At 32.1% G+C, this 26,269-nt stretch overlaps 1 long non-coding RNA gene and 1 other non-coding gene across 2 annotated transcripts; both read left to right on the plus strand.

Moving 5' to 3' along the window:
* The first annotated feature begins 580 nt into the window (after positions 1 to 580).
* Positions 581 to 5,990, plus strand: LOC125493311 (uncharacterized). Its single transcript, XR_007269825.2, has 3 exons — positions 581 to 1,948; positions 2,375 to 2,603; positions 5,558 to 5,990. It is a non-coding gene; the product is annotated as an uncharacterized LOC125493311 (long non-coding RNA).
* LOC125493922 (small nucleolar RNA snoR135) lies at positions 3,788 to 3,932 on the plus strand. Its single transcript, XR_007270247.1, has one exon. It is a non-coding gene; the product is annotated as a small nucleolar RNA snoR135 (small nucleolar RNA).
* Positions 5,991 to 26,269: the final 20,279 nt, after the last annotated feature.

A 26,269-nucleotide genomic window follows, 5' to 3' on the forward strand; every position in this document is an offset into this window, starting at 1 on the left:
TCATTATTATTATTATTATTATCCATATAAATGATTAAATGGTACTAAGTTAATAGCACATACATTGCTTAGGTTATAATTTAATTAACTTTGAGTAACATTTAGTGGTCAAACTTGTTCAAACTCGCTTTAAGCTCACATAAATTTTCTTACAATGAATCTAATTGTTTATATCAATATTGTTACATATTAAAAAAATAATTATCTATTCCCCCTAGATAGCATGGTGTTCATTTGCGGGTCAGCAAAATATGTGCTGATAATTAATATTAATAACATATATCTAAGAAAAAATATGAAAACCCAAAATATTTCAATTTAGAAATTGAATATTTTGTGATATTTACATTAGAATCATGAAGTGATCATACACAACTAAATATTGAAATAATTTAAGAAAGATATAAATGAGAAATAAAGGATTAGATGACTTTTAAAATTTGTTACTATTGACTTGCGAAATAATTTACATCTTGACTATTTGAGAAATAATTTATATTAAGATTATCTGGGCCCATGCATAATGCACATGGATTTTTTTAGTTCTCAAATAGTTTTTTTAAATTCCAAAATTATTGGAATGACTATATTTAAAATTGAAAGATTATAAATTGTAAATGTATATTTCATGATATAATCTTTTCATTAGGGCTGTCAAAATTAAAGCTGATCCAATATGATAACCTATCTCGAATCTAACCTGAAAATTTCGAATTTGGGTTAAAATTTTCAACCTAAAAAAAAGATGGGTCAGCCCAACCCGACCAGAAAAAATAATGGGTTAGGTTCAGGTTGAATTTTTGAACCTCAAAACAATCCGAATAGTCTGACTTTGAAATGGGGTCAAATTCAAGGCAGGCCAACCTATGTTTATCTAACTTGTATTAGACCAAACTCGTTTCTTGAATATTCTAAATTTGATTAAGTTGGCATTTGAATTCAAGACTCACTCAATATGTTGAATTATTGCAGTGATTAAATTTAAAATCATGTCATTTTGGGTTGGTTTCGGGTCAACCTGAAATCGAAAAGGTCGGGTTCAAATTCTAATTTTCGACCTGAAATCAGAATCAAGTCAAGTTTGGATTAGGGGTAAGTAACCCGAAATAGAAATCAGGTGAACTTGAAATAAATCCAACTCGAACTTATTGCTACCCTACATTATTAATATAGACAAATGACACGTAAAGATAATTATTGTATACTACAATAATATCTAATAATAATGTATTCTACTGGAGTAATAATTAAGCAATATAAAAAGTTGTGAAAATTATCAATCCCGCAATTCCAAAATAAATTGTCTACATTATAAATCAAAATCTACGACTACGGGTAAGTTACATAAATGGTAATGTAAAATGGTAAGTTATATCAATATTAACATTGTTTATTATTAGTTAGCAACTGTGCCGAAATTATACACGAAATAATATGATTGTAAAGTACTTCCATTTGCTGAGTGAAACTTACCAAATTTATAAGATTGTAATTGATCCATTTTACACGTGGCACTAAAAAAATGAGAATAAGTATAGTGATGACATGTGGCGAAATGAGTAATAGCTTGACACATAGGCAAATTTTTCTAGCTTTATATATATATATAGATTCAGAAAATAACAATTCAGTAAAAAGTTAATTCACCCTCCGAAAAAAATCTTCATCAATCACTGAACCAATTCAGAAACCTACCCAAAATCAGGCCCAGAACTCACTGAGTCAACTCGATCACTCACAAGCGAGTTCTCCTTACTCAACCTCGCATACATCCTCGCCCTCAAATCCTTCCCCGACTCGACTCGCTCCAGTGGCATCTCTTCCTCTATCATCACCTCCCACGGATCAAACAAACCAAGCACAGAACAACGAGTGGGTGACCTAACCACCGCCCCACCACGAGTTGGTATCGTCGGCAAACTCTTCGTTGATGTCGTTAGATCTGAAGGTAACCCTAATTCTTGCTTTTTCTCTCCTTGTTCTCAGATCTGAAGGTAACATTGACTTTATGTTAGTGCATTTTTTTAGGTTTTGCGAATTGATTCTTCATTTATTTTATTTAATTCGCGAATATCAGTTTGCCATATTTGACTTTCTATTAGTGCGTCTGTTTTAGGTTTCGTGACTTGATTTTTATAAAGTTGTATGATTTTTGGTCGTGAAGTTATCAATCTAATTTATGAAGGATTAGGGATTTTGATGTTTGATTTCGAAGATGGTTGATTTTTCGATGGTTTACTTGAGTTTGTGGGACTTTGACTGATTTTTGATTCTGATGATGATATCACTTTGAGCGAATATCAGTTTGCCATGCTTACTTTGAGCGAATTTTGATTTTTCGATGGTTTACTTGTTTCTTGATGGACTATGGTAGTTGCTGCTCCACCAGTTCATATGACAGGAGTACCCCCTTCTGATATGAAGAAGAAGAGAGGTAGGCCCTAGGAAGTATGGCCCTGGTGGTGCTGTGACGGCTGCATTGTCGCCAATGCCGATTTCGGCTTCAATTCCTCTGAGTAAAGACTTTTCAGGCTGGAAACAACATAGAGCAATGCCGTTTTAGACAATAAAGAAGCCATATTAAGTGGAGTTTGAGAGTCTAGGTAATAGTTTTTACATCTCTTTTAAATAATAACTTTTTTTTCTATTTTCCTATAATTTGTTTTGCTTGATGTTTAGTTAAATAGAGCTTTTCCTATTTCATGTTCTGGTTATTTTTCATGACTGAATGTGATTTGATATTGTTCAATGGGGGAGATTAAATTGGGTGGGTGATGCTTAATTTGCTTCTGTCCACATATGGAAACTAATCTAGGTGTTAACTCTTTGTTCAGGATCATCATTTAATTTTATATGTTCAGGATTTCATGTGCTACTCCTGTTATGTATTTGCAGAATTTGACATGTGATGCTTTGGCTCTATTGTTTCGGAAGAACGCTATGTTGTGTAGCTTTTTCTTTGTTTTTTTGGGTTTGGAATAAAGTCATGTAGCCAGATGATCATCACTTCATAAAGTTGTGTTTCTGAATTGTTTTATTACTGCGTGTGGTTTAAAACTGCTCAAAGCATTTCTCTATGTAAGTAAACAAGCATGAATGCACATGTTCACTTCTTATGACTATCCTTTTGGGTGTTGGTGTGCTTATAAGCTAACATCTCTAAAGAGTATGGCATTTATGTTATGTGGGGAGGTTGAACATCTGTGACTTCCAAAGAAAAAGTTTCTTAAACGAACACTCTCCGTTCATATTTCTCGCAGCTTATGGGCCTATATGGAGATATATTATGCACTTTATAACAAGAATCCATTTTCTAAAAGATCGTGGCTCTCACTATATGATGATGTTGTACTAGTATATTATGTTAGGAGCAAGCGCTACCACTTAAAATTGTAAGTATGATATTTTCTCCCCTAAAAAGGTTGAGAATAGCAAGTATTCTTTGATTGATACTGTGATTTATGTTGTGTTGTAAGTTTTAAATGCGCTCTATGCTGAAAGAGTTCCTGCATCAGTTATGACAGATGGACGGTTGGTGTTTCATTCCTTTTTTTGGTTTTTGCGCAACCGTCACTCTGATAATTTCTTATCATTTTAATTATCTTTCCATTACCTTTATTTTTAAATAGTAGACAAGTAATGGGTTTACGAAGTGTGGAACGTCTGCTTCATAACATTTGATGATATTATAAATCAACACCCCCCAAACAGAAACCCATCATATTGATATTTTGGGGTCGTTTTCTGCTGGTATGTTTTGACGATTCCTCTTTTGGAGGGGTTGAAGATAGCAGGGACTGTGTTGTCACTTATCAGTATTACGTAGTGATCATATTCTCTATGCTGAAAAAATTCCCTGCAATATTAATTGGAGAAGATGGGCAGTTGAGATTTCATCTATTGGTATCTCAACAATCATCTTTCCTACATTCTTTTAAATCCTGTCTCCCTATCTTTTTTCTCCTTTTCCAAAAATATGAGCTTTGCTTGCATGTTAAAGTTACGTTTCTTTTCTTGGTCTCAAAGGAGTACATTTGGTTTTTTAGGTATCAAGTGAGAATAGAATACTTAAGTGACAATAGAATAACTTAAATTTTGATGCGCTTGAGACAAACTTATGAAGAATTTCTGATTATTACCTGCAAATTTAGGCCTCGTTTGGTTCACATGGGAAGTAATTTCCCATGGGAATTTACATTTCATGGGAAATTATTTCCCTTGTTAATTTCCTAGGAATTAGACAAAATTGTTTGGTTGACACCATAGGAAATTGCATTTCCTAGGAAATTACTCACCAAGGGGGGGCTTGGTGAGTGATTTCCCATGTTTCATGGGAAATTCTATTTCCTTTGGAATTTGTATTTCCTATGCTTCTCCCATTTCCCTCCAACCAAACACAACACCCATAATGTATTTCCTAGGAATTTCTATTTCCAAGGGAAATAGCTTCCAACCAAACAACACCTTAGTTGTTTGAGTATGTTTGGTTTAGGAGCGCAACCTTGCTTGTGTATACATGATTGTGCCTTGTGAAGCTGTGAGGGGCTGACTACATGGTTTCATCTAAGAACGTTGTGTGTTTCTTTAGGATAAGAGGTGGTTAAGCTCTGAAAATTCACATGACAGAAGTTTAAATCTTGTTTGGCATCTATCAATAGCCGGTGCTAAGTTGTACTTGTCTTTTATCTTACTTCCATTAAAAGCTTGACTCTTGAGTTGGATATGAGGGCTGTATACTTGTATCAAGGATGACTATGTTTAACTTGACATTTGGGTAACTTATACGAATATTGTGTAATCTTCTGCTACCAGTGACGCAAATTATATGTTTACAGTACACTTGTATACTTTAGCAGTTTAGTATACCTTTACAGTAGTTGTACATGGTTTCTGTTATCACTGTTAATGTAATATATTAAGTATTGTCGATCTACCTTGAAGTTAGATATAATTTTGTCGTAGAGGGAATTGCTTGGACACACGGGAAGTGTCTAATGCAAGGGTGCTTACTGAAGTTGTAATGCTCAATTTCTCATCATTGAAATTCTTATATGTTCACCACTCTCTTTCCCTCTTTTCTATAAGGGTGTGTAGGGGCTGAAAGAAAATGTTTGACTACTCTGTTTGTATCTTTCATTACTCTACTGCCTTTCAGCTTCAGAAATCTTGTGGTGAAAATAAATGAAAAATAGCATCAACCCGATTCTTGTATCAAACGGTCTGACTCATTCAGATGATAACTAATACAATAAGAGTTGTATCAACCCGATTCTTGTATCAGTAGTGGAAAATAGTGATGTGCTTATATATCTTAGTTCTGAGAGTGGTTGTTTCTATCACAATATTTTACCCATAATATCCCGCTTATAAGCATCATCACTTCTTTGTTTTAAACAAATTTCTGTTGTGCCACCTTTTGGAAAGTTGATCCATCTTATTTTTTCATCATGTTTCTGCTCTTATCATCATTGAATGATCTGTTTGTTTTTTTCAATAATTAAAAAAATATGTTGGATAAAATGGGTGCTAAACTTATATTGTTCTTCCTATTCCCCAGGTTTGAGTGCAGCAAGCCTATGCAGCTCGGAGTGAGCTTTGCTGGTGGATATATGGTGGTGTTTTCTATGCTGTTATTTCACATTCTACTGACAATGCCTTATTTCTTTACTCAATAATGCCAAGGGAGCTACAGTGGGTGATGTAAGTGTTAACAATAAGTAGAATCACTGATATTTCCTCACTGGATGGTGGGAAATAATATTTTTTTTGGCTTTATTATTCATTAATTTCTTTAACTTCTAATAGGTATGGGTAATTCTATTATGAAGGATGGTTTTGTATTCATCCTATTGAGAACTCTTTAAAAAAATACTCAAGTTACATGATTAGGAACTAGATTTGATACATGATATTGCGGATTATACTTTGATTAGTTCTTACTAGTGTTGTTGTTGTTTAATATAAAAGATAACGTTTTCTTTATTAATGTATTATGCTGTTGTATCTTGTTATTAATGTATTCTGATGGCTGCTGTATAGTTTTATAGCTTGACGCTTGCTTGTTGCTGTTGCTGTACAGCATCAGTAGTAAGCTCTACTTTTTTAAAAAAAAAAAAAATTGGCAAATGCTCCGGTTGTTTAAGAAAAACCGGAGCATTTGCACTACAAATGCTCCGGTTTTCCTTTAATAACCGGAGCATTTGATAGTCAAATGCTCCGGTTTCCAAAAACAACCGGAGCATTTGAGGCACCAAATGCTCCGGTTTCAACCGGAGCATTTGTAAAATGCTCAAATGCTCGCATGACGTCTGCTACGCGTGAAATACGGAGCATTTGTGGGCTTTTTAACCGGAGCATTTGAGCTTTTTTCTACTAGTGAGTTTATCAAAATGATTATTCTTGAGTTACGGGATGATTACTATGACTTATTTGTATGTACACCTTATGAGTTTTATGAACTGGATGGACTATCATGAGCTATTGTTTATGAAAATATAATATGATATGGAATAGTTTTGCTACCTTAATTATTGAGGTAGAGATGAGATGAATGATTGATGATTATCATCTATGAATATTAAAAGTTACGGAACATGATAAAGTAAATTGAAAGAACTGGTTTGCTGAGCTGATTGGCGGCCGTGCACGAACGGAGCTGTTTATTACGGCACTGGCCCACCATTTATTACCAGGACACTGGCCCTTTATCAGTGTAGGGTAACGCCATGGGCACAAGCCCTTGCACAGTGGTGCATACACATGGTTGGAAGACGTCCCAGAGCTGACAGATTTTGCAGCAACCAGAGTAAAAATGTGTAAAAAGTATCGGTGATTGATAGAGGAGATATTAAATATATATATATTGTTTTTATAAATGTTTGAAGTATTCTTTCCCTCTGTTTGCAAATAAAACGAAACAAAATGAATTTACGTTGCTAGAGTAGTTTGTTACTGAGCCTCTGCTCATAACGTTTTGTATTAATGTTTTAGGTACTGCTGAGGACGATGGTACCTTGTAGTGGCAAGGATTACCACCTTATTAAATCATCTAGTAACAGTAAGTTGTAAGGTTAACTTAACTGGAATGTAAGACCATATACTTAAATATAAATTATCGTTGTTATGTCAAGTAACGTCAACGTTCTCTGCTTTAATATGATATAGGGAAATTTCCTCAGGTACCCCCTGAGGTTTGACGTAATTCCCAAATTACCCCTCGCATTTGGGGAATTCCTCAGATACCCCCGAGGTTTGTGTTTGGGTCTAAAATACCCTTACTCTTGACGGAACCCTAACGTCAATTACCTTTTTTTCTCTCCTTCCTCCCACCCTCCTCCATGGAGGAACCTCCAAGCTTTCTCTCTCCTCCCATCATCCCCCACCATCCTCCAAACTGATTTGAAATAATAAAGAAAACGAAAAACTAAACAAACATGTAACAATTGAAAAATGAAAAAATAAATCTTAAAAACAAACAAATGAGAAAAAGAACAGAAATTTCCCAATTTTTTTTTTGAAAGGAGTCGATCTTTGAGTCTTCAATCTTCAAGACTCTATCTTCGAGTCTTCGATCTTCGACAAAGAACTCGATAAGCCAACGAAGAACAGTCGACGAACAACGACAAAACGTGACGAAGAAGACCGACAAAACAGTCGACGAAGAACAGCGACGAATAACAACGAGTTTTAGATCTGTTTTCAGATCAAGTCTTCAGATTTGTCGACGAAGAAAAGCCCACGAAGAACTCGAGACGCTGCGTTTAAGTGGAAAATTGGGCTTTTTCCGGCGAAATCTGGGCGGTTTTTCCGGCGGAATATAGGCGAAAACGAGGAGGGAAAAGAAAGAGGAAGAGAGAGAGGAGATGAGGGAGGAGAGGCACTGATGAGATGAAGAGAGAGAAGATGAGGGGATGGAGGAGAGGCGTGAAATTGATATAGGAGGAGAGAGAGTGAAACTTGAACAAGGAAAGCCTAAAATATGGACCATTTTATTTGGGAATTTAGACGAAGAACAGCTCACAAGGAAAGCTTGGAGGAAGGTGAGAAAACTGAAGAAAGAGAGAAAAAAAAGTTAACGGTATTAGGGTTCCGTCAAGAGTAAGGGTATTTTAGACCCAAACACAAACCTCGGGGGTATATGAGGAATTCCCCAAATGTCAGGGATAAGTTGGAAATTACGTCAAACCTCAGCGGTACCTGAGGAAATTTTCCTATAATATAAGATGTGTAAATTATTGCTACTATGTCCCACCATGTTTAAACATGTTTTATGATTGTAGCCTTGCACCTTTTTAACCGAAGGTGCGGAAGTAATGCCTCGACTAAGTAGGTTTTCCGCTGCTAATTAGGTAGTCTGAAATAGTGAATTATTGGTCGGGGCGTTACAGGGTGCTATCAGAGCAAACGGTTCTGAACCATAACGTTTAACCCCATGGTTTTACGTTAAATAAAAAGGATTAAGTTATAGATTTAAAGATACATTGATTTCATGTACTCCAAGATTGCCTTCTTGGTCCTAGTCTTTCTTCCTTGAATTTAATAGAAAAATATCAATTTTCGACAATTTAGGCAAAACAAACAACCTTCACTATCCTATTAGATGTTAGTGAATTTCGATGTGCAATCCCCCAACTTACATCGCTTTTCTTTAGTTTATTTGGTATTTAAGCTGGCGATGGACTGAAGGTGATTCAAGAGAAGGAAGAAAACAATTGAGACCAAGTTTGAAAATATTTCTTGCTTGTCAATTATTCATTTACATCACCAAGGATTTATAGGATTCGATTCATATTGCCCTATATTCAGTGTCACCCAAGTTAGTACTTCTCCCTTTATAAAAAATTTCAAATATATACTTCGTTTTACTAAATTCTTTTTTCTTTTTCTTACTATTTTTTTGTCAGTTGTTCATTATTGCATCTATTTTTTTTTAATCAAATGTTTTTTTTGACGATTAACCAATTCCTTATAATATAAACCTACATGCTATTTGTTGCCCATATTTATATCGTATTTTTTTCTCCCTAGTCCCTCCTGTAGTTCTTCTATCTTCCTCCATAACCCCTACCACCTAGCCACCACTATCACTACCCCACCAACACCTTCACCCCACACTTACAACCCCCACTACGATCCCACCATAACTCCAACCCTACCCTACCCTACCCTTGCAGTCCCCACCCCACCCCCATCTTAAAATAAGAGTAAAAAATTACTTTATTATTGCAATGCATCATATCATCTAAAACTATCAACATCAATATCAACCTATTTTTTGAATATTATATAATATTGTGCATATAACAAAAACTATAAAAAGGTATATAGATGTATTGAGCGCCAGGATTTTGCCAAGTAGTAATATACTTGTCTAGATAGTAACATATATTTAACATTCATAAGTGAATCATTCTATGAAGTGCATTTGACATTATCAAGTAACATATATTTAACATTCATAAGTGAATCATAACAAAAACCATATCGTGCTTATGTATCGACTTCACCTTTTGCTGAGCAAATTTGTCATAATATACCTATTTATATAGAAATTTGAATTTTAATATATGGATATAAACAAATAAAGTGAGAAACTGAAAAACTCAAATTGGAAAGGTGTCGAGAGATCCTGAAAAGTGAGAGAGAAAGAGAAACTATAAATGGTTTAAAAGTAGATGACATGGCTGGAAAAAGAGGAGAAAGTAGGTGGAACATGTTATCAAGAATAGAAAATGCAAAAAATGTTAGATTCAAAAGAAATATATCAAAAAAGAAAGTGTGTAGAACAAAAAGAAATGGAGGGAGTATTACTACTGTTGCTATCTAAATATTATGTTTAAGGAAATTCAGCATGTCATGTTTGCCCTTATGACTATTTAAACTTATATAGCATAATTAATAGGATTATATTGCGTAAATGTCTCAATAATATAATCAATCGATTTTATTATAATTCAAAATAACCCCTCTCTTTTGAACTTATTAGTCATTATAAGATCTTAACCAAATTTATTTGAACAAATATGAATTTATAATAACGTATTTTATGAGTACGTTAAACTTTATTTTTTCTTCTTTTTGCTGAACTAACTTTGTTTGAACTTATCCGGACATATTAATTCTAATTAAATTTTATGTGAAGTTATATGAATTTGACTGAATTTAATAAACTTTTTTTGTTTTTAATAAGGACTGAAAAAACAAAATGGTATTGTATCGTATAGTACACCACTTTGGTTGTTCTTTTATTTAAGTTTGTAGATCCATTTATTAGATTCTCTAACACTATAGTTCAACCTATCTAAAGAAAAAGTATTCGCTTAACCCATTGCTTCATTAAGAGGTTCTTATAAAATGACAATTTTCACTATTACTATCAGTCTTTCATGCAACTATTACCGCTCCCGAATTCCGTTGTCTCGCTCAACCCCTCTATTTTGTGGTATATATAGTATCAATGGACCCATCTGATGTTGGTGTACACTTCATTGACTGAACACCGCGCGTGTTATCTAACATAAAAAATATTATTTACAATTAATTGTTGTTGATCTAACAGTTATAGCTTTTGCAATCCTTGTTGTTTTATAACTTTGTAAATCTAAATATTATATTTAAAGAAATTCAACACATCAAGTTTGGATTTATGAATGTTTTAACTTATACAGTATGATTAATAGGATTGCGTAAATGTCTCAATAATATAATCAATATGTTTTCTTACATTTGGAAATAAACCAAACCTTTTGAACTTATTAATCATTATTAAACCTTAACCGAATTTATTTGAATAAATATGAATTTATTAGACCTTATTTTATGAGTATGTCAAATTTATTTTCTTTTTATTTTTGCTGAACTTACTTTGTCTGAACTCACCCGAGCTTATTAATTTTTATTAGATTTTATGTGAACTTATATGAATATAAATGAATTTATTGATTTTTTTTTTGTTTTTAATAAGGAATACATAAAAAAAACAGAATGGTACCCTATCGTATAGTGTACTACTTTGGTTGTTCTTTTATTTAATTTTGTAGAACCATTTATTAGATTCTCTAACACTATAATTCAACCTATATGTCTAATGAAAAAACATTCGCTTAACCCATTGCTTCATTAAAAGGTTCAGATAAAATGACAATTTTCACTACTACTGGCACTCCTTCATGCAACTATTGTTGCTCCTGAATTTCTTATTATGGCTCAACCCCTCTCTTTTATGATATAGTATCAATTAACTCATCTGATGTTGGTGTACACTTAATTGACTGAAGACCGCGCGACTTATCTAAAATAAAAGATACTCTTGACAATTAATTGTCGTTGAACTAACACTTATAGTTTTTGCAATCCTTGTTGTATTATAACTTTATAAATGTAATTATATCTAAGAAAATTCAACACATCAAGTTTAGAATCTGGGCCCAAAAAAATATCAATCTATGAACACCAGCCTAAGAACAATAAGTAAATCAATACTTATTGCAGCTTACTAATTAAAATGTCTTCACTAATATCACTTGATGTGATTCTCATAATGCTCAAAGCTCCTTTGCTTGTAGGTCGTTTTTTACGGTATGAAAGCAATTTCCCAGTTTAAATTTATTCAAGTTTTTTGCTTAACTAAATCCTTGAAAGAAGCTGGGAGTATATGGGGTGTAAGTGTAATTACATCAACACCTTATAAGATTGAACAACAAAAATTTCTATAAGGTTTTAACCCTGGTAAGGTAAAGCATAGTACATAGTTTAGGTAATTTAGAACCTAAAAAAAACCAATGTAGAAAGTAAATATTTCAAAATCTATACAAATCAATTGATTTCTTTTACATATTTACCATAACCAAAAATTTTGTACATAAGCAAGATATACAACGAAACATACTATGTAAAGCCTCTAACACTATAGTTAGGTTCAACCTATCCAATGAAAAAGTATTCACTTAACACATTGCTTCATTTAGATGTTTCAAATAAAATGATATTATGCATTATTACTGTCACTCCTTCATGCAACTATTTCTGCTCCCGAATTCTATAGTCTCACTCAACCCCTCTCCTTTGTGATGTAGCAACTTAATTATTCCATATGGTGTTGGTGTAAACTTCATTGACTGAACATCACGCGTATTATCTAAGTAGAAGATATTCGTGACAATTAATTGTTATTGAACTCTAACACTAATACCTTTTGTGATTCTTGTTGTATTATAACTTTGTAAATCTACGGAGGCAAAACTAACTACATCTATTTTACAAATCTATATATGAAACAAATATTTATCTGATGATTACTTTTTATATAATCAACTTATAATGACATTATTATCTACGTGAACACATGACATTTTCAAACATGACACATTTCGAATATATTTACTATAAGTAAATAGATGAAAAAATTGATATGAGAATAGGAATAATATGAAAATTCATCATTTTCTTTTTAGAATATCAAGAAAAAAAAATCAAGAACAATTTATGTGAGCTATAAAAAACTTTTAAAAAGTAAATAGAAGTTAAGAAAAATTTCACGTTATGGTTGCTGGTGGTTTGCTCCCCCCACTGCTCCTCCCCCATCCGTCGTGTTTGGTTGTGTTAACAGTGAATTCTTTAGCTGCTATTTTGTGTTGCATGTTGTTGTTATTTAGCATGCTTTAAATTTCTTATTCCACTAATTTTTTATTTCAGCTATCTTGGTGCTAATGAAGGTATAAAGCAGACTTTGATCTCTTACTTATTAGATTAGTTGTGAGCTAAGTTCATTGTGGTATTATCATTTATCAATGACTTCAAACCACTTTAAACCAAGTATGAGTTTTGTCTAAATGATCAATTAACTGTTAAAAGAACTTTTGAACATATAGACTTAAACAACTTTCCCTTATAAAGATTTATTAAGTTATTGAAAAACGATATAATTAGTAATAGATTTTTTAAATCTTCAAATTCATATAAAATTTAGAACAATTATCTTGAAATAGATATCCTTTAAACACATCTATATAAAAAGATTACGAATTCGAAAAGCTTCCTATAACTTAATTGACAATTTCATTTTTTTTAAAAGAATGAACATGGGCTTAAATGACTTTAAAATTTAAAAATCTATTAAGTTATTTAGGCCTAGATTTAGTAAGTAATATATTTATCTTAAAATACATACATAACTCACCCATATACATAAGAAGATTGCAAATAGGAAAAAAATTCTATAATTTATTTGACAATTTTTATTTTTATATTTTCGATAAGTTTTTACATAAAAGATTACACTAATTAACCAATACCCATATATTTTCGATTTTTACAGATAGTAAAACTAAATCATAAGTTTTGGAATACTTCCTTAATACGACATTAATCGTGATATTATATGTTCTAGAATGATGAGGCCACATCTATTTGTTACTATAGAAACGACTACAAAGAACTCACCCTCAATGAAAACTGGTCTAGAGAGATACAAGATTAACATAACAGATCTAATTATTATCACAAAATTAGGAAAATAGGGGAAACACCATCCAACTCCTTACAAATAAAGTTGCAGACATTAAGTGCATCTCCTTACAACACCACATGAGTAAAGCCCAACGTCTTAGCTAACTGTCAAACCTTATCATATTGTTATTTGTAGCTTAATAATAGTTGTACTAATCTTGTTCAGTAGATTAGTTAGATATCTCAGCATAGATATCTTCTTAGTTTATCTTCTCATAGTTGACTTTTATCCTTCTGTAAATTATATCCTTTGTTTTTTTAATAGGAAACTATATCCTTTGTTGTATACGACTCTTACTGATGTACTATATAAGTTGTGGCTATCAATGACAATATGTAACTTCCCAAACTCTTTCATTATACTGTAACGCCTCGAGAATCCGTAACCTTAATTACTCATGATTGACAGCGGAAACGGAACTTAAGCTGTGGGTTATGGGCCCATAAATAAAATAATAGCCTTAAAATGGTCTCTAAAAATATACAAACTCTCAACTAGAGTAATAATGATTACTCATGATACATAGTATTCTAAATATCCCAAATATATGTAGAGTCGCTTCAACTCAACCTTTTCGGAGCATCCTTGACATAACTGATCCAGAGCTATCTTCATAATACCTGAACGATTTCATAAAATAGGGAAAAGAGAAAACACAGAAAATAACCTAAAATGAGTGAAAAACTCAGTAACTTTACTCTAGCCCGTAAAAACATGGTAATTGTTCGAAAATATTGTCAGAAAACATAACATGGAATAGTCTACCGGCAAGGATCATTTACGTGATCTTAGTTCATTGGCAAGTACAGGTTTTGGACATAACATGAACATTAACATTCGACCACTCTTGGTCCTTTACATCGTAAACATAATTCCTCCACCTATAACTTGCCCATTTACCAGTTCATCTCATAACTCCAAGCCAGCAGAACCATTCACATTTTACAAAATTTTCATATATCAATATTCCCGAACAACACCATATATATATGGTACACATCATAATTTACATATAACATTCATGATATCATATACATCACAATTTATAGCATATCGTCACATGATTAGTATCATATATATATAGACATATAGTCATACATTTATATGCACACAATCATAAACATATTCTATGGACATAAATTATTAAACATGATTTATACGAGCAATCATATAGGGTGCTAGACATAAAGGTTCCCTTATACACTAATTCATTTCCTTTACTCATTAAGTGTCGTCATCTCCAAGAATCATCCTCCATAAAATCATAGCATTCTTAACCAAACAAATAGACTTTCGGGTTCCATGAATCAGAATTTAAATAAAGGAACAGGAGGAACGTATAATATTTGGTAGCAATAACGGAAAACTTCCAGAGGGTCTAATTCTTTACTCCAAACTCGGAATCAGATCATTTTTGGGTCTAAATTCAATAACTTTTCGTGATATACAACTTTCATGAAGAAAGTATATGCAAATTCTAACTGGAAGAAGAAGATATTGGGGAAAAACAGTACGACAACCTAAAATCAAAGGAGGAAGAGAGTGGGAATTTAGGGCCATTCATGGGTACTCAAAAAGAATAAGACACATCAATGAAAATTCAGATTTTTATTTGATAGTATAAATGGAGGCTATGGTTATACTCCCTCCGTTTCCTAAAGATCTTCCCACTTACTGTTCCTACAGATACCAAGGAAAATCAAGTTGTGCGGGGCATGGTATGAGTAAAGTAGGAGAGAGAAAGGGGTTAAGATAAATAAACAAATAAAAATGGGTTAAAGTAGGAGAGAGAAAGGAAGTAAAATTGAATTAATAATGTAATGGTGGACCATATGATAGTGACATGAGAGGGTAAATAGGGAAATTTGTTTTGCCAAATAAGGAATAAAGCAAAAGAGGGAAGATCTTTTGGAAACACCCTTAAACGGAAAGAGGGAAGATCTTTAGGAAACGGAGGGAGTAATTTGTAAGTTTTAAGTGGGTGAGAAATGGTGAAATTAACCCACTATTTATAGTGGTTTTAGGAAGAAAAACTCCATTAAACTAATGAAGACTTAATGGTGAAGAATACTTGGGGAGCAAGGAGTTCTAGAAGCCTTGGGGAGCAAGGTCATGGAGCTTGAGGAAGAAGATGAGTTGTGTGGTCATGGTGATTTTCCAAAGTCAAAAGATATGAAAACTATACACTACACTATAAATAAATCATTACCATCATAACATAACTTTTATAATAGTTAAATTAAATGAAATATATTTTAGAAAATAATCTTACCATGATCATTTCAGAAAATATTTAGGACAAAATTAAGCTAATAAATATAGTTAGTAAATAATAAAATTAGTTAAAAATCCGGGGTATTACATATACCTTGTTGATTCACAAAACTAACTAACTTTTCTTGACCCTAAAACATAAAAAATAAATGAGATTGTGTTTGACATGGGATAAAAGTCTATAACATACTAGGATAGTTTGGAATTAATGGTGATTATCATCTTCTTTACTACTCTCTTTCTCATAAAAAAAAATGATCAGCTTTTCATATTTCGTGATTTCGTCAAAAGTTGATAAACTATAAGATAATGAACCATATATTGAATTTTTTTTCCATTTGCTTCGTTTGTCCTAGTTATAACTTCTACCAAACAAAATATATGATCATCTTTATGTGACAAGTTGAATTCTCTCACTTTGATAACCAATTGTGCAATGTAGATAAGATCCATAAGTTTCAGTTAAACTAAATAAACCATCACGTTTTGTTCAACATTTAATATTCACCCCATGTTTTTAAAAGACTTAAAGATAGTTTTGAAATAAATAATTTTAATCATACAATGCTTTATAGCATTTACCTATAATTTTATAGCTTGTCCAATATGTTTCAATAGTCATCAATTCACCGGATACAATACTTGTCTGAAAATTACTTATTTGACTTCAAAATACCAATATTAACCTAAAAATGACCTATATTGACTTAAAAGTGACCCATTTTGACTTAAAGTGAATTTTTCTACTAATAATAATTTATTATACATCAGATGCACCCAATAGTAATTGTAATTTTATAATATACTTGACAAAATTAAGGTTTACTGAAATCCGACTGAAATTTGCGAGTAATGACTATAGTTCGCAGATTTTTTGAGAATACACTATACTAAACTAAATGTTATCGTATATAGTCGTAATTTCTCTCAGCATATCCTTGAAATCATATTGTCAAAGACAAATAATGAAAATGCTTCACAAATTTGAACGTTCACTTATCATTCGAAACATTAGATTTGTAATACCTTGAGTTCGTCATGTAGTGAACATATTTGAAAATACTTAACAAATTTGCAAGTAGCTAAGCGGTTTTGTTTTATAATATTAGATAGATATACTAACAAAGTATTTTCTCTCTCCAAATATCAACTCTTGAAGTGAAAATTATATGGACATCTTTCATGATTTTTTTCATGATTTTTTTGATTGATAATATACTATCTCCGATCTTTATTAGTTTACCCGTATTTCTTTTTGGGACGTCCTGTATTAGTTTACCCATTTTTTTGTTTCTATTTTTGAAATGGAACCACTTACTTTCCATCACACATACATTCAACTTTAACATAAAATAATAGTTTCTTTTTCTTTCTATGTCCTACAACATTGTTTGTTTTAAAACTTTGTGCAAAAAAAACGAGTAAACTAATAAAGACCGGAGGGAGTATACCATATGACATATAATAATGGCAATGCTTTGAATTGTAAGGTGCATTATACTCACTTAAATTATCTTGAACTTAATTGAACTTTATACTCATTATAATTTTTTTATAAAGAGTTTAAACTCTTTTATGGATGAGTAACCGAACTTATTTAACTTATCTTAACTCATTAGAACTCAATCTTATTATTTTTAAGGTGAAAAAAACACACTTAAAAGATTATGGTAAACTGATTTTATTTATTGAGGATGTATTATGTAGTAGTTTATGGTATCACCTTAATCTAATGTTTCATTTTAGGGAAAAGATATAGTTGGGTAGTGTTATTGTACTCAACCATTCAATCAATGTTAAATCCAATCCTCATCACCGTGAATACTTCAAATATATTACCATAAATACTTTACCATCACATGCACAAAAAAGAGTTAGGAAGCAAACACAAGTCTAGACTATTTCTTACAACGCTTTAGAATGTGACGGAAGATATGTTACTCAAACTTAATCATTGGTGTCATTGATACACAGCACAAGTCTATACTATTTCATTAAGAGATCCATGTTTATTTGTCAACACATGAAATTACCAAAATTACAATACTAATAAAAACGACTTTGTTTTTTTTTCCATAAGATAATCATGAACTGTATAATTCTTGTAAAAAAAAACGATGAACTATATCATTAGAAATGATTGGTTAATTTTCTGTAAATGATAATTGTAGAATGATATATTACATTTATATTGACATAGTATATAGTAGTATAATACAACCTACTGCTATCTAGGATAAAATATAGTACAACCTACCACTATCTAGGATAGTTACAAATGATAGAGATAATTACAAAAGATAAAGTAGGAATCTACAATTATATATAGGATAGAATATATTAGAAGACTAAGTAAAGATAGTTACATAAGAGTAGTAGTAGGCTACGTTCAAGGAAGAGTATGCAATTAGTTTGGGTTTGGCCATGATAATTTCTTTATCTGATGAAACGAATGTATGGAGGAAAAAAATGATGAATTTGGTGGAGGATAATACCACACAAAACGTGTATTTATACTTAATAGTCACCGTTCCTTTTGTTGAAATTGAAAACTTGCTTGAATTACTTCCATAACTTATGCAAAGTTTGATATTTATATGATATCAATCACGTGATTATTGTCTTAGATTGATTACATAATAATAAACAGATATCATTAATTCATAATTTCCATATTAAAGCTTGATTGAATCACTCCCTAAAATCACGTAATTCAATGTAGTAAGGCATGCATAGCATGCTAAGAAAATACCCCAACATAATGCTGGGGGTAAGGATCGAACCCCTGACCTCAAGGGCCAAGGGGAGCGCTCTACCCACTTGAACTAACTCCTATCCTTGATAGTAGTATAGATATAAATATAGATATTATATGATATGATATATGATATTGATTTTATCTTTTATTTTATTTTTAAAACCCAAATTTAATCCATCAAGTCTGTCAATTAGGAAACTTAAACTTCCCCCAAAACTCTACTACTTGCGGCCATCTACACTCATATTTCAGTACCTCAAGACTCTAATACAACTTGCCGCAAAATTCTACTGAAAATAATCAATAATAACCACCTAGTTTTTTAATTTTCTAATTGACATAAATCATGCATGATTGATATTTTAATTTCACTACCATATATGAATTACAAAGGAAAATCAAAAGTATAACAATATGGGAGTGAATGATTTTCAGCCAAATTTAAATGAAATTGGAGATTAAAAAAACGACCTTGCCTTATTTATTCCACAATTTACGCTAATCATCCATAATTACCTCAAATCACCATAATTAAGGCATATAATTTCCGAAATCTTGTAAATTTCGGATTCATCCAAGGCCAATCCTACATGGACACCCTATATGATAGTTTTACATTGGCAATGCTCTAGAATTGCTCGTTGGACATGAGCTTGCCACATAGGGTTTAGGATTTTGCTTTAAATAATAATATAGATATAGATGATTAATGAGATAATCATAGGCTCAGACACGTACGCCATTCAATTTATTGCTCAAAGTTTCAAAGGGTTTAATATATTTCCTTCGTAAGTCTACTACTACAAATTGAAGCTTCGCGAGTTTAATATATAATTTTTCTCAATTAATCAAGCTATGTATTGTATTCTACCAACTCAATACAATAAGCTACTATTCTATTATAATATCATAATAAGAATAGGAAGTTTTTAAAAGCAACTAAAATTATTATTCATTACAAATCTGTACAAAATTTTAACAAAGCGACAAGTAAGATTAGCAAATTCTATTGTCAAACTCTAGTTCAAGTTATTTTCTCTTTTTGCATAGAATCACACTTCGAAAATCGTAATCTAGGATTATTGATTAAATCATGATTTTGATTAGACATTTCAAACAAACTTGTGAGAGCTCTTTGATTACATTGCCGAATGCACAAAAGTTTGCTCAAGGTGTTGAGGGTATATTGTTGCACATTTTATCTTAGAATGAAATTTTCTTTTTGGCACAAAAACCTAATTATATTTGACGTTAAATCTATCCCAATATTACTTTTTTTTAGTAATTCTTTCTTCTAGTTCACCTACTACTTGCTTCAACGAGGGATAATGAACCAACAATATACTCTCTTCTTTTTTAAAACAATTTTAGGCATGTAATAATAATAACAAACTGTAAATTATATTCCTTAGCTTCCTAGTATGCCGTTTACACTATTTCATACAAATTAACCATGACCATAATATCTTTCCAAAAAAAAAACTATGACCATGATATATTATATATATATATATATAAGATAATGATATAGAGGAAACTAATGAAACTAATGACAAATTGTGTTACAATCACGACAAAAATAAAGATGACAAATAATGTTAAACATTGCTACAAAAACCTCTAATGCAATCCCATGCAAAAATGTTAAGCAATCACGTGATATATGATACACTATTTCATTCACGCAAGTCATGAATAACGAATTGATCTTCCCATTTGATGTTGCGATGAATTCACCTTCTACAGAAAATTGGATGTTGTTGCAAACCGTGAATGATGCTTGACATAATTTTTTTCTCAAATGATGTATGAAAACGTGTTTAGGGTTTACTAATTTTGATGTTGTAGTGCAATGCAAATATGATTAAGGTATTTATAGTGCAAATTAAAGGTTGTTTCTATACTCGTTTTTTTAAAAATAATAATAATAAAATATCATTAAATCACGAATTTCCATATTAAAGCTTGATTGTATCAATCCCTAAAATTACGTCATCCAAATTAGGAATCATTTTGATTTATGTGATCAACTTGCACATGATTGAAGATTGTAATTGCTTGTGTCCATGTGGAGTGAATCTCTAAAATTTTCGACCAAATATAAACATAATAGGAGATTATGAAAATCGACCTTGCCTTTTTTATTCCACAATTTCCGCTAATCATCAATAATTACCTCAAATCACCTCTAATTAAGGCATTTAAATTTCAAAAATCTTTTAATTTTCGGATTCCACCAAGGCAAATCCTACGTGGACACCCTAGATGAGAGTTTTACATTCCTCATGCTTTAAAATTGCTCGGTGAATGTGAGCTTGACACTTAAGATTTTTCATTTTGCTTTAAATTATAATATAGATAGTAAAGAAAAGTGGGAAAATCTTTCTAAAAGGATGAAGTATATAATATACTTAGAAAAAAAGTTATTTAGAATATGTGGATAAAAATGTGTATGTTTTGTGTGAAAATAACTACACTTACATGACTCCTTCATGAAACAGATAAACTCATATCGTGTGTGAATTCGATGCTTGCCCTTTTTGGGTTGCTTTCTCGCTAATGTGTGTAATTTGGGCTTTATGTGCTATGGTTTCTTCTCTTCCCTTTTATGGGATGCTGGAGTTATTGAGGGTGGTGTGCTGTTAAGTTTAGGTTTTCTCTTTGATGGTTGTGGGTTTCCGATGGCTCCCTTCCTCTTTAGGGAAGCCATGCATGTTTTATTTGTGGTGGTTAGATTTAGGGTCAGCGTTTCAATGCTGCCCATTAGTGACTCTACCAATCAAGATTGTTAATTCAAGCGTGAGTTGTTGTTATGGTCCTCTCCTTCAGAATTCCACATATAATGCGAGTAGGCTTTGGTTGTCCGGCAAGGTTTCTTCATCCCGTGGTTTGTCGCTGCTCTTTAAAGACAATATTGTAGTAGGTGTGCTATCACCGCTATCAAAATTAAGCTGTAGATTCTTTCATGGTCACCTCCATCAGGTTTGTGATCTAAATAAAAGAAGTAAAGTAATTTCAAATGGCATTACTGCAGTACTACTCTTAGTCACGTTGTGATTCAGCTGCTTTTTGTTTGATGGTAAATATGTATGGGTTTTGTCTACTTTTGTAAGCTGTTCTCGTGGCTTGTTACATGCTATCATTATCTTGGAAGATAGGATGGAGTTTCGGTCCCTTCAAATTGATATAAAAATTGATTACTCTTGGTTAGATATTCTTTTTGTGAGTCCCCTTCTTTCGAGTCGACTGAGTGTCTGGTATATATTTATGTTTCTCTTAGTTCTCAATTATTATCATGATAAGCTCGAGAACTCATATTTTGGGGTGGTTATTCGCTTTTTGCCCAATCTAGCGAAATCCAAGATAGACAAAAGAAGTTTTTGGATTGGATGTTGTTGGTTATTTTTCAAATATTGTCTATTTTATAAAAACTCCGATTTAGGCTACAGAAGCTATTGGATTGGAGGTTATTTAATCAAAATGCCAGAAGTGGTTTCCCATAATTTTTTATTTATCTCCATTCTAGGCCCCAGAAGCTATTGGAATGGAGATTTTTGTGTTATTCATTTTCTGCCTATAGAAGGCGTTAATCTCTATTTGATTGAGATTTCTATAAAGATTCTGCTTAATGAGTTCTTACAAATCTCTGCTGCATATTAGGCATCATCATATTATTATTATATCTGCCTTTTGGTCTTTAAGAACAAGGTAAAGGATGTTCAATCCTTCGCATATCTTGTGAGTAGCAAGGTTTTTAGTAAACTCCATATGTTCCTGGTCCGTTTCCTCATTATAATGTTTGTTATTAGTGTGCTTCCCTTTAAGGAATATTTATTCAAAAGATGGGAGGGTTTATCATCCACCGAGTTCGGGTATGTTGAGGGGTAAGACTTAGCTCAGTCTTGCTTTCCTTCTGCATATATGTTATGAATATTAGCTTTTGGAATATCAGAGGGTGTAGAAGTCCTCTTGCTATGGAGGAGGTCAAAGATTTTAGTAATCATAATAGTATTTATATAATTATGTTGTGTGAAACTAAGTTGCAATCCCCTCCCGTTGAGGGGAGTATTAGGCATTGTGGATTTCATCATTTTGACTTCCTCCCATCCATTGGTATGGCTGGTGGGATTTGGTTAATATGGAAAGATAATGCTAGTAATCCTTATAATTTGTCGGTCATTCATAAATCTGATAGATTTATGGCATGTAATATAAGTATATTCTCTATGAATTGTAGTTTTGTTGTTATCTTTATCTATGCTCCTCCTAGTCGTTCTCTTAAACAAATTTTTTGGGAAGATCTGATTTCATATCTTAAGTCGTTAAGTAGCCCTTTTATTACATTGGGTGACTTTAATGAGCTTAGTTCTCATCTTGATAAGTTGGGAGGATCGAAATTTAGATTTTCTTGATTAGCTTATATGAATTTGTTATTTGATTCAAGTGAGTGTATTGAATTGCCTTTTGAAGGTAATTCCTATACTTGGTGGAAAAGTTCCCATGGTCCTAATAACATTCTTGAACGTTTAGATAAAGGACTTGTTAGTCTTGATTGGTGGAGTCTTTTCCCAAATTCTAAAGTATTTCACCATAATTTCACTTCATCTGATTACTGTCAAATTTCAAATTCTTTGAATTTAAGTAAGTGTAGGAAAGCTCCTCCTTTTAAATTTAACAAACTATGGACAACCCGAAAAGACTTTGATTGTTTGATTAAAGAAACTTGGAGTACTCAATTCCAAGGTTCTCGTATGTTTTGTTTCACTAGAAAGTGTAAACTCCTTAAAGAGAAAGCGAAAATATGGTCAACAACTCGGTTTGGAAATATTTTTAGACAACTTAGGATTGTGAAAGAAAAGCTAAAGTCTATCAAAAGTGACTTAGTTTATAATGAGAATTGCCCACATCTAATAGCTTCGCAAAATAAATTTTTGGCAAACAAGTTAAATTATAACATTTCCAGGATTTGCATTGGAAAGTTAAAGCAAAATCAAATCATATTAATTCAATTCAAGATCTTATTTTATCACTCTTGTACCTCTATTATAAGAAATCGTAATTTAATTAATTCAATTCAAGATCTTCAAAATAATGTAGTTACTCATCCTAGTCGTATTGAAGAATGTATTACCACTGTTTTTAAAAACCGCTTCCTGACTAATCTGTTATGCTCATTTGATGTCAATAATGATTTTGACTTACTAGATGCAATTATTTCGGAGGAAGATAACTTATATCTATGCATGGATGTTACTTTTGAAGAAGTTAAAACTGCGACATTTGACTTGGCGCCTGATAAAGCGCCTGGTCCAGATGGTTGTCCACCTTTCTTCTTCCAAAAATACTAGACTTTAGTTGGAAGATCGGTCTTCAGAGCTATTAAAACTTTTTTTCTATTCAGGAAATATTTTAAAGGAGATCAACCACACATTCATTATCTTAATACCAAAAATAGATAATCTGTCTAATCCTAACCACTTCCGACCTATTAGTCTTTGTTCTACAATCTATAAGATTATTTCTAAAATCATGGCTAATAGATTAAAAGTTGTTATGGGTAAAATTATTCATCCTTTACAAGGAGCTTTTGTCCCCGAAAGATTAATTCAAGATAATGTTCTCCTGGCTCATGAAGTTTTTCATTCTTTTAAAAATAAAAAAGGGTTGGGAGGTTGGATTGCCTTGAAATTGGATATGGAAAAATCGTATGATCGTCTAGAGTGGGATTTCATCTTTATTACTCTTGAGAAATTGGGTTTCTGCTCTCGTTGGATAGAGTGGTTAAAACAATATATTACTACCGTCTCTTTTTCAGTTTTAGTTAATGGTATTCCTGGTGAAACTTTTGTCCCGTTGATATGAATGCACAACTAGGATAGTTGAACACTCAAAAGTTTCGAACAACACAAAGAATTTTGGATATGAAAACTAAAATAAACACTCCTGAATATTTTAGTTAACTCTTAATCTCACTCAAACCACTCCTAGAATTAAGTAGATTAAACACTAGTTAATTAACACTCTTGAGAATTAATTAGTGGACGAAAATAATTGTAAAGGCACAATTAAAATCAATAACAAGGGTTTTTTCTAAATCATTCATGCTCTTGTAAGGTAGCATGACATGTTTATTTATAATGACAAGAATCAACTTGCCCTCCAATCAACCTAGCCATTCGGCCAACATAGAGTATTTTAGGAAAGATTTCTCCCTTGATTCTAGCATAGAATCTAGCTAGAACTTAAGGAAACAAAAGCTTTAAGGAAAGATAGCAAATCTTTCCTTAATTACATGATTCACACGCCTATTCCACACGCCTAACATCCTTCTATGCTAAGGCATCTCTTTCCTAAAATACAACCATGACATTAAGACTAAGGGATCCGAAATTCTACTAGTATTTTCGGACTTATTGAAGATTTAACAACTCAACTACTTTAACTAACATTTTAACTAATAATGACACTAAGTTAAAATGCTAACTAATCTTCTTCTTCGAGCCAAGTGACACATGATACAAATGCATTGTTGTTCTTCAAATTGAATCCCATGTGTTCCATAAGAAGTGAAATTGGCTCTACTTGACTTGATGCCTTTGGATCCGCATCACCCGTCAAGAGGAATTCGTCAAGGAGAACCTTTATCTCCTTATATCTTTATTTTATGTGCAGAAATTTTAGCTCGTCAATTGCATAGAGCTAGTCTATTGGCTCTAAATCTATAGGTATTACATTAGGACATTCAAGGGTTAAAATTCCTTTCCTAACTTTGGCAGATGATACTATGGTGTGCTAAAGCTACAGAGGATAGCGGTTATACTATCAAAAATATTTTAGATAAGTATTGTTCTATGTCAGGCCAACTTGTTAATTTTCACAAGTCTGCATTTCAATGTACGTAAAATGTTTCAGAGTTGGTTTCTACTAATTGCTAATATCCTCCAAATGGAGAAATCATTCTCGTTAGGTCAATATCTTGGTTGTCCAATCATTGATAGCTACGTTTGTTGAAATTCAAGAAAAAGTGTATTCTCAGTTGACCAAATTGAAAGCTAACTCCTTATCTCAAGCAGGCAGGACCATTCTTATTCAATCTAATTTAGCAACGAAAGCCAATTACCAAATGCAAAGTTTTTCTTTGCCCCCTACAATTCTTTCTTCCCTTAATAAATGTTACAGAAATTTCTTTTGGAATAAAGCATCAGATACTAAATCATCGAATTTGATTGGGTGGGATAAGATCTGTAAACCTAAAAAATTTGGAGGATTGGGACTTAGGAAAGCTAAGACTAATAATATTGCCCTTAAGTTCAAGCTTCTTTGGAAGATTTTGGATTCTCCTGGCAATTTATGGTTGATTTAGTTAAGAAAAAGTATTTAAAGAATGACGATTTGTTTTCTTATAGAGTCAAAGCTAATATTTCTTGGCAATGGAGAAAACTGATGGGGTTAAGAAGTTCTTTTAAGAAGGGGTTAAGATGGAATGTTGAAAATGGTGAGAACATTTCCTTTTGGCATGATAGGTGGGTCTTTAGCTATCCCATTGCCGATATATGCCCTGTTGTTAGTGAATCTGAAAGTATAAAAGTTAGTTACTTCATCAATCAGGATTGTCAATGGGATAAATCTCTTCTTATGCAGTTTATCCCTCTAGATATATCTAATGTAGTATCTAATTTATTTATTCCTAGTAACCAACTATCTGACAAAATGTTTTGAGGCCTCTCCCA

Source organism: Beta vulgaris, chromosome 9 (genome assembly GCF_026745355.1).
Source record: "Beta vulgaris subsp. vulgaris cultivar EL10 chromosome 9, EL10.2, whole genome shotgun sequence".
Classification (NCBI taxonomy): domain Eukaryota; kingdom Viridiplantae; phylum Streptophyta; class Magnoliopsida; order Caryophyllales; family Amaranthaceae; genus Beta; species Beta vulgaris.